We start from the raw sequence: 8,800 nt of genomic DNA, 5'->3' as shown, positions 1-8,800 counted from the left end.
TCCGAGGCCTCTCAGCTTCCCAGGAGAAAAATCCTGGGAGAAGGGATTTTTTCAGAGAATGTGAATGTCACATGGGACCTTCTCATTTCAAGGCTGTTTCATCCAGGTTTCATGGAGAAGGGGCTGTATGAGGAGCTCAGTCATCAGGCACTGCTGCAGATCAGACTTGAGTTACAACCTGAAATGAAAGGCAACAAGGTTACAGAGGATGGTATTTAAGGTTCTCTTTATTGCTTCTGTCTCTTGCTTCTCTCAGGGAATCACAGAGGAAAAGGCAGTAAGAAAGCATGAATTTTGCAGGGTGCCTCTTTGGAAATGTGTTGGCAATATTTTGATACACTTGCAAAATAAGTTATAGTGAAGTTTTGTCCATTCATTTCTCTTGGACAAATATCTTGGAAATCTAAAGCATGTTTCAGATTCAGCAAATGTGATGGGTCAGATTTGGGTCTGCTTTTTAGTGCAGATCTACTTGTTTTCTTTGTACAGAAGAGGGACTTCAGGCAACAGCCGTGACTTCAGAGAAATTAGGGCAAATATTTCAGGGGAGGTTCCTACTTGGTACCTGACCTAGAAAACATCCTTTTAAGTAGAAGCATTAAATCAGAAAAGGAAATTTTGTGGTCTGAGCTGTACCACAGGCTGCTGCCTATAGCTGAGCACAGAGTCTGACTCCCTGCCTGTAAACCTTCTCTGTGCTTTAGGTTACTATTGGAAATGTCCCTGGAAGAGGAGATGATGGGTGTCCTGTGCTGCCATGAAGTTTCTGTATACTGGAATGAGTTTCCTTTAATATGATTACTTATTTGAGGTGTGAAGGACACCAATAACTCTCACCAATTTGATGGGAGTTGTAAGCACTCAGTCCATAAAATATGGAGAATGCTGTGTAGAGGTGGGTAAACACACATCACCTCATAAATATGATAGGAAGCTGCAGTGCATTTTCCCCCAGACTGACACACACATCAAATCCTATACACATTTTTCACCAGCATTTCATTTTTTATAAGGCAATCACATTACTGGGAAATTAAAATTAGCCATAGAGAGACAGGTCCTTCAAGTTCTTTGCAGTGGAGGGAGAGCAAATGGACAGAGTTTTATCAGGAAATGAAAATGAGGCCAGCTTTATTGCCACATCAGGTGTTATTTATTGCAACAGGCTTGTTTTAACTCCTGCACTCAGTTAAAGAAAAGCCCCAAACCAGCCATTTGTCCTGAATGAACGAATTGATTTCCTGATGCAAAGCCATTCACAGAGAGTGCAGCAGAGTTTGCTCAGCAGCTCAGTTTGTGTGCAGGATGAATGGGAAGATTTTGCCAAGAAGTTTGCCAGTCTTTTGCCATTATTACAAGCAGTGGTACTGATAGGAATGGAGCTGTATCCATGAATCTCCATCCTGCCTTCTTTCCTGAGGTGGCTGTGGACACACTGTCCCCAAGATGCTGCTCTGTGGGTGGTGTGTACCTGCAAAATGACCGAGACTGTACCAGTTTGTGCCTGTCTACTGGCTCCATTTTCTTCACTTTGCAGCTGAACACTGAGCATTGTTGATTCTCTACACTTTTCCTTTGGTAAAACATATAGAATAGTTTTAAATACAAAACCTGAACCCATTTTTTACCACGCTTGAAAGAAGTTCACCCATAAAATGATTCCTTCTACAGTTGATTATTATTAATCAGCTGCTAATCAAAAAATAACATGTTATATAAACAGACTGCTACCACCCCCAGCCTCAAAAATTATCTTTTGAAAGATATTTTTGCATAGAATTAAAATAATCCTGTTGATAGATTTTCACTTTGCCTCCTCTACACTTCACAGATATCAGTGGAGTTATATATAGAGATGGAGTCTGGCAGCAGGGAGGAAGTATTTCCCAAGGAGTCTGTTGCTGCTGTGTGTTAGGTAAGAGCTGCATACACAATCCTGCCCCTCCAGCATGGGCCGTGGGAGTCTCAGTGGCCTGGGAACACCATGACAGTGTGCACCTTTATCTGCCTGCACTGCCAAAGAAACTGGACAGCACTCAAATGGGAGAGAAGTCATCATTTCCCGTGGGTGGGAGCACTGCAGTCAAGGCAAGAGGCACAAATTGTTGCCAATTCTGCCATTTTCTATAGGATCACAGGTATATAAATATTGAGCAGACAGTCAATTGCTGTGAGCTTTTAGGAGCAAGGAGCTTTAACATGGTTTACAAATTGTCAATCAGAGTGGGAGTATCAGCTTGGCAGGGAGCTATACAAGATGAAGACTTTGTTTTATAGCACAACTACAGTGGACTTGGGAGAAAAGACGGGCAAGAGCAGAGCCTCAGTGTTAATTCAGGGCTCTTGTTCCTCCAGGCCATCATGTGGTAGAGGGAGATGGGGGAGTGAAATCCCACTGAGGGCAAATAAGAAAACAGAGGATGAAAGTTGGAGCAAAGTGGTGACACAAAGGTCAGAGAGATCATTTCCATGGGACCCACAGAGGGTTGTGAAGAGATAGTTCCTATCAAACTGATACCATCTATTGTCACATTACAAGCATTTCAGCTGCCCAAAGGCACCCTGAACCCAAACTGATGCTCCAGAGGAGCATCATCCTGAGCCCCTGCTCAGGAGAGAGAAAAGTGCATTCACAAAGCATTTTGACTCTTCCTAATAATGAGGTTATAAATAAGGCAGTGAAGTGTCTGCCTTTTCATCTGTGCTTGATTAGGGCTTATTCAGCTTCTACTTTGGAATGGCAGCAAAGCTTTAGTACTAAACAATCCTGCTGAAGCTCTGGGTGAGGACTGGAGGTACTGGGGTACCACACACGTCTGGCTCTGGCTCCAAGATGGGAAGAAACACCTGCAGCAAGGGCCCCAACCTAACATTTCCTCCCCTGCCACAGATTTCTGTGGCCCTGGGCAGTTGCTTAATGCCATGCCTGGATGAAGCTAAAGGCACCTGCCTGTACTTGCTCCCTGATGCTGAGCCCAGCTGCTGAGGGCAGGCCCATGTCCTCAGGCAAACTTCAGATGCTGTAGCCTGCCCACATCCAGTTTGTGTGTTGACATTGGTGTCAGCTCCAGCCTGTGCCATGTCTGGGCATTATCAGAGATGGTGTTTGCCAGCACTGAGGTAACAGTTTAACAACATGGAAAATTGAGAACCTTGCCAGGGAATGTTTCCTCAGGGTTTTCAGGCTGAGGCACATCTTTACATCACCAGAGGTGAAATTGCAAAGGTGCACACTCATGTATATGCATAAGTTATATTTTAGGCATAGTTATGAGGTTAAATATAGGAAGTTTTTCAGGTGCTTGGATATATAACAAAGATATTTAGGCTCTAATGGTCAAAGAAATGTCAGTGGGAATTCAATATATCTGTGTATTTGCAGATCTAGGCCACATTGCCTGTCCCAGAGGGATTTTAGTCCCACTAGATGCTTCTCTGCAATCAGGAATGAAGAACCAGCATAAATGATGATGTTCATTTTCCTTTGATCCTTCCCCTGCTTAGCATTCTCTTCCTTTGATAAGGTGCCAATCACTCCCACCCCCCTCCCCCTGTTCCTTTTTTTGCCAGACCACACAGAGGAAGCACAAGAGGTGCTTGCAGTGATTGGAGTGGGCTGATTAACCTTCACAGCCCTCCGTGCCCCAGGTACAGAGCTGAAGACCATAAATCTCATTCACATTGCCATCTTAATGTGGTTCCTTGAGGCTCTTTAGGCTGGGGTTTGGATGGAGCTGCTCACTGAGTTAATTCATTTTTCTTACTCTGTTGCAGATTTCACCAGCTTACTGATCTATATCTAGGTCAGCTTCATAAAGCATCATTTCTGTTCTAGGGCTACATAAAGTAAGATTTCTGTTTCAGTCTTCAGCTGGGAAGACAGTTGGAGGAGGCTGGATGCCAAATGGTGAGACTGCATGGATCTCCAAGTGAGTGTCAGTCTGTGGCTTTTACTTAGTGCCTCATGTAGTGCCTATATATTTGCAAAGACTTCTGAATTGAAGAAAGCTGTGTGTAAGAGACTGAAATTGTTAATGGCTTAATCCTTTTAAAATCATTGAAGGACTTTTTGATCACCATAGCAAACTGCAAATACACAGCTGAATATCTGGGAGCACTCAAGGCCACCCCTCCCCAAATATGCCCAATACCTGGAATTTGGATTGTGACAGGAACCTGAGATAAGATGAAGGGGTATTATTGTCCAATCATCACTGGTCTAGGGAGGAGAATGGATCCACAAGTGAGACAGGAAGAGAGACTGGAATGCTGATGGTTCAAATATTCAGGAGAAGCTGCTGATGTGCAGAGGCACAGAGGGTGAGCACAGCTCTCCTCAGGCTCCAGCTGGTGTTGAATGAGGTAAGGAAAGAGACAAACCCTGTGTGGTGGGGAATTAATCTGTCCTTACTCCAGTGACTCAGCTGTGTTACTGCCCTGCCAGGGAAGCACCAGAGCCCTCCCAGGCAGCCTGGAGGTGTCTGTCCCTGCTGATGGGCCCCCATGGCCACAATGGACTCAGCTGCACTGGTGTCACAGGCAGCTGGATCTCCTTGGAAGGTGTCAAAGACTCCCCAAATGTCCTGAGGTCCACAACATTACATCACCCAGGGGAAACTCCCTCCTCCAGGGGAGCTATCTGGGCATTCTTATTTGAGCCTGAGTGCATTTAAACCAGAGTTTATATTCTGGGGGTTCCCTCACGACCTGATGGATCCAGTCTGTGACTGTCACTTTGACTGAGAGTGTGACCATCACTTTGACCAGCAAACATTGAAATGGCAGCAGCTGAGCCTCTTCACAAGGCATGTGGGTGGTGAGATTCTTCCTCTCTTATAATTTCCTTCTATTTCTTATACATTTTCTGCTGTGATGTTTTTATGCTTCTTTATTGTCATATTACTGTAGATAGCAGCTAACAAAATGCCCCCTTACCTGTTTTCCTGTGCAACCAAACTGTTCTACAATAAACCCTACATAGGTATAATTACAAACAGCCATCATTCAGTGTTGTTTCACTCTAATCCGCCCCAAGTGAGTCAGACATTGAGCTACACTGATGGTATGGGCTAAAAGTGTTCAAAATTAATTGCTTTGAGGGGCAAACTCTCCTTTAAAGGTGTGAGGGCTTGGCTGCTGCTGGGGAAGGGCAGAAAGTGAAGAAAAGCAGGTAGAGTCTAATGACAAATGGATTGCTGGTCTGCTAATCATGAAATGAAGAGTTGAAGTGGAATTCTCAGCAGCTGTGAGGTCAGACCTGGCTGCAATACACACAGCCTGTGCCATGAGTGTGACAGGGAGGGAGATGGACTTGGGTGAAGAAGAAGAAAAGGAAGGCAAAGCACGCAAAGAAGAAAAGAGGTTTAAGGCTGAGTGGGAGAGACAGAACATGAGAAATTATCATCAACCCTGATTTACATTTGGTGTAGAAGATGTATGGCTTTTACAGACTCTCAGAAAAGAGAATATCTGCTCAGAAACAGCTTTATCTGTCACTTTGCAGAGCAAAGTTCTTTTTGACACTAGAAGGAAAAAGCCATGAAGCAGCAATTTGCAGAAATGAACTGAGTTCCTATGATCAGCTAGACTGTTAAACCTGTCCTCACCAGGCTCTCTTTCTGCACCATGGACCTCTTTCATGTCAGTTTTTGAATCAAGCAAAGTGTAGCCCTTCAGTGAATTGGAAGGGATGAAAAATTAGAGGTCAGAATGATCTTATTATACATAAGGAAGGAGATTTATGTTTTCTCTGGATCCAATAATCTGATTTTCCATTGTAGCTTTTCTCCATACATGAAATCTCCAAGCAAAAAATTTAGTTTAATGACTATGTAAAAATTTTCCAGATGGTATCTATTATATTGGAAAGTGATAAATATCTCAGTTAAATAAAAAAATAAAAAGTCATTCCTAATAAATTTCAGCAGACATCTGCCAATAAGGCAAATCTCCTGCAAGGCAAGTGTTTGAGTTGCAGGAATATTGAAAAATAGAGGGAAAGTCTACATGTGCACCACTATGCACACACACAAACAGCAACAGATATGAACATGTAGGCAGCCATCTTTTGGGGTGTTTGCCAACTTAACCAGTTCCAAATCTGCCTATAATCCCAGCATGCTGAGAAGGGATTCAGCTTGCAGCAAAGATTTCAAAATGTCACCTAATCCTGTCAGCCTGTCCTGTAGTCAGGGCCAGTCAGTCTTCACAAAGCCCCTTGGTGTGGGAAAGGTAAGTCAGGAACTTACTGAGTGAGAAGGAGTTGTGAGCTATTTCCCCATGTGCAACAAATCATGGTGTGTCTGCAGCAACTGGCTATTAGGGAGGAAGTCTCATTTTCATCATAATTCAAAAATCTTGGAAGAAACCCCAGACAAGGATTAAATTTCCTTTCAACAATGCTATCTTGCCATTTTATGAGTCCCAGTAGGTGTTTTGCCGTTGCATTTTTGGTGTGTTTTGGATTTTGTCTTTTTCTGACTCCCATTCTAATTTTCTTGAGTTCCCCCTCTGCAAGGCATTTTCTTGTTCTTGGCTCTGCTGGGATGAGAGACAGGTCAAGTGCAGGGTCCAGCTTTCCATGCTGTGTCTGGTCTGTGCATCTGCAGAGGGAATCCCTCTGCCAGGAGCCTGGAGATTGTGCAGGATCCCTGGGGAGAGCCTCTGCTTTCCTTCCCCACATTGCTACCTGCTTGCTCAATTCCCGGAGCTGTGAGGCTGGACAGGAGAACAAGCACAGTGCTTGCTGCTAGAGCCTGCTCTCATTTAGCAGCTGTGAAGATATTTTAGGAACCCAGGATGTTTGAGATGGTTTGCCTCTCTGAAATGTGAATGTTCAGGGCCTTGTTGCCTCATTAAATAATAAAGTTACTGACTGTCGAGTGCATTGAAGACCTGGGATGAAAACTGTCTCCTCTTAAGCTACCTCTGGTTTTATTGCGCTGGTGCTGGCTGCTGGCTAATTACATGGCTGTCTTGAAATTGGGAACTCAGCTCCCCATGGGGACATGCTGTGACTCCAGACACGTGGTCCCTTGGTTTTCTGAGAGCAGCAAGCAGCTCAGTCAACAGCTTGCAGCTCAGAGGACAATGCTGCAGCAAGCAGGAACTGTGACTTCAGGATATTGTTCAACAAGAAACAAACCCAGCTAACTGGTTTTCTGTACAGTAAACAGCCTGGTTCCTAATGATTTACTTATTCTGCAGCTACATAGCACTGTGGGCTTGGGTTTGCTTCTGAAGAGGAGCTGAGTGCTCCAAGGTCAGGTCATGGCACAGAAGCACCTGCAGTGCCAGGGGAAGGCTACGGGGATATAGAAGCATTTGAGTCTAAGACACCTTCTTCTTTTGGTAGAGTACAATTTCCTTTCTGAATCTATTTCCAGAAAGCAAAAGCTGTATGTCACTGCCCCAAAAGGTTCCTGCTGGAGGAGGGAGTTACCTAAACAGAAGGAATGCTCAAAGAGAACTGTGAGGACCAAACCAGGGTACTGGTTTGTCTGAGCTCCCACAACAAAGCTGAAAGATCCCACCTCAGATGCCAGCCTGTGCATTTCCCCAGGCTCCCCCTTTCAGGTGTCTGCTCATGCTTCATCTGTCACCCCATGGCAGATGAAAGAAAATGCTGCTGGTAAGTTTTTCTCTCCACTGCTGCTGACAAGCAATCTGTCTGTTCCTTATCTTTAACACTGCTGGAAAGCCCTGCTTGTACTGCTAAAGGTCTTGCAGCTGATATGGAAATGTCTGACGTGTCTGCATTCCCTGGACCTCACATTACAGTGGGGTTTGACATTTCCTTTGGACTTGAGGTCAAAAGCCATATAAAAATAAAAACCCTTCTTAAGATGATATAGATGAACTTGCTCTGCAGCTGGCCTGAACCTCCTTAGTCTCCACAGCAATCAAGTTAGTAATATTTTATTAGATAATAAGGTTCCAGAATAAAAGCTTCTCTGTTCCCAGAGCCCTGCTGGAAAATAAAAGCATCCCCTTTTATCCATCAAAGATCCAGGGCTTTGTTCCTGCCCTCTGAGCAGTACTGGCATCTTCCCCACAGGTCAGTCCAGCTTTGAGATCCTGATGAGTGTTACACTACAGATTTGTTGGCACTAAGCACTGTTGGTGTTCAGGCTTTGTTGTCTGTTTTAGGTGGCAAAATGTGACCTAAGGGTGTTGAGAACATCTGGAGGAACTCAGGATAAAAGCTGGATGGAACAGCCTTGTCCCAGTAGCAGCCTACCTGCCAAAGACTCTTCTCCCAAAGCTTTCTCAGTGTGCTGTTGTCTGTTGTCATCCTTATCATCACAATTATTAATAATTTGAAGCACTGTACTGCTTTGAGTACATGTCTGTTCTGGGAAGAGGATCTCCCTGAAGCAGAGTGCACCTGTCTGTAGCAGGAGATGGTCCATGCAGTAGAGAGCTTACAACACAAATATGTGGGATCAGAGGCTGGGAGAAAGCAGGTGGCAGATCCTCCACTCAAGGCTCCTGTCCCTATATTAAGCTCTACCCTAGTTATGAAACCCAGAAAGCTTTGGTGACCATATGCTGTTAGTAGGAAAGCTCAATTGTTCTCAGATCCTCACAGGATGTTCTCTGCCCCTGTTGCTCAGCTGGTGGGAGTGAATCCATCCATCCCCAGTTATCTAACAGTTAGCCATCTCCTCTAAACTTGTTTTCCATGATCCCAGTATAGCTTTGAGACAGAGATAGGAACATATGGACTCTGTATTCCCTGGCTGCTCTCTTCAAAGTTTAATGAGTGCTTCCTTTGGGAGTGCCCCCCAGCTCATAGAAG

At 44.5% G+C, this 8,800-nt stretch overlaps 1 long non-coding RNA gene across 1 annotated transcript; it reads left to right on the top strand.

Moving 5' to 3' along the window:
- Positions 1-212: 212 nt before the first annotated feature.
- Positions 213-4,994, top strand: LOC134430632 (uncharacterized). Its single transcript, XR_010030866.1, has 3 exons — positions 213-895; positions 1,832-1,915; positions 3,836-4,994. It is a non-coding gene; the product is annotated as an uncharacterized LOC134430632 (long non-coding RNA).
- Positions 4,995-8,800: the final 3,806 nt, after the last annotated feature.

This window comes from Melospiza melodia, chromosome 1, assembly GCF_035770615.1.
Source record: "Melospiza melodia melodia isolate bMelMel2 chromosome 1, bMelMel2.pri, whole genome shotgun sequence".
NCBI classification, from domain to species: domain Eukaryota; kingdom Metazoa; phylum Chordata; class Aves; order Passeriformes; family Passerellidae; genus Melospiza; species Melospiza melodia.
The sequence above is the reverse complement of the archived record's forward strand: the minus strand, read 5'-3'. Positions and strand labels throughout refer to the sequence as shown.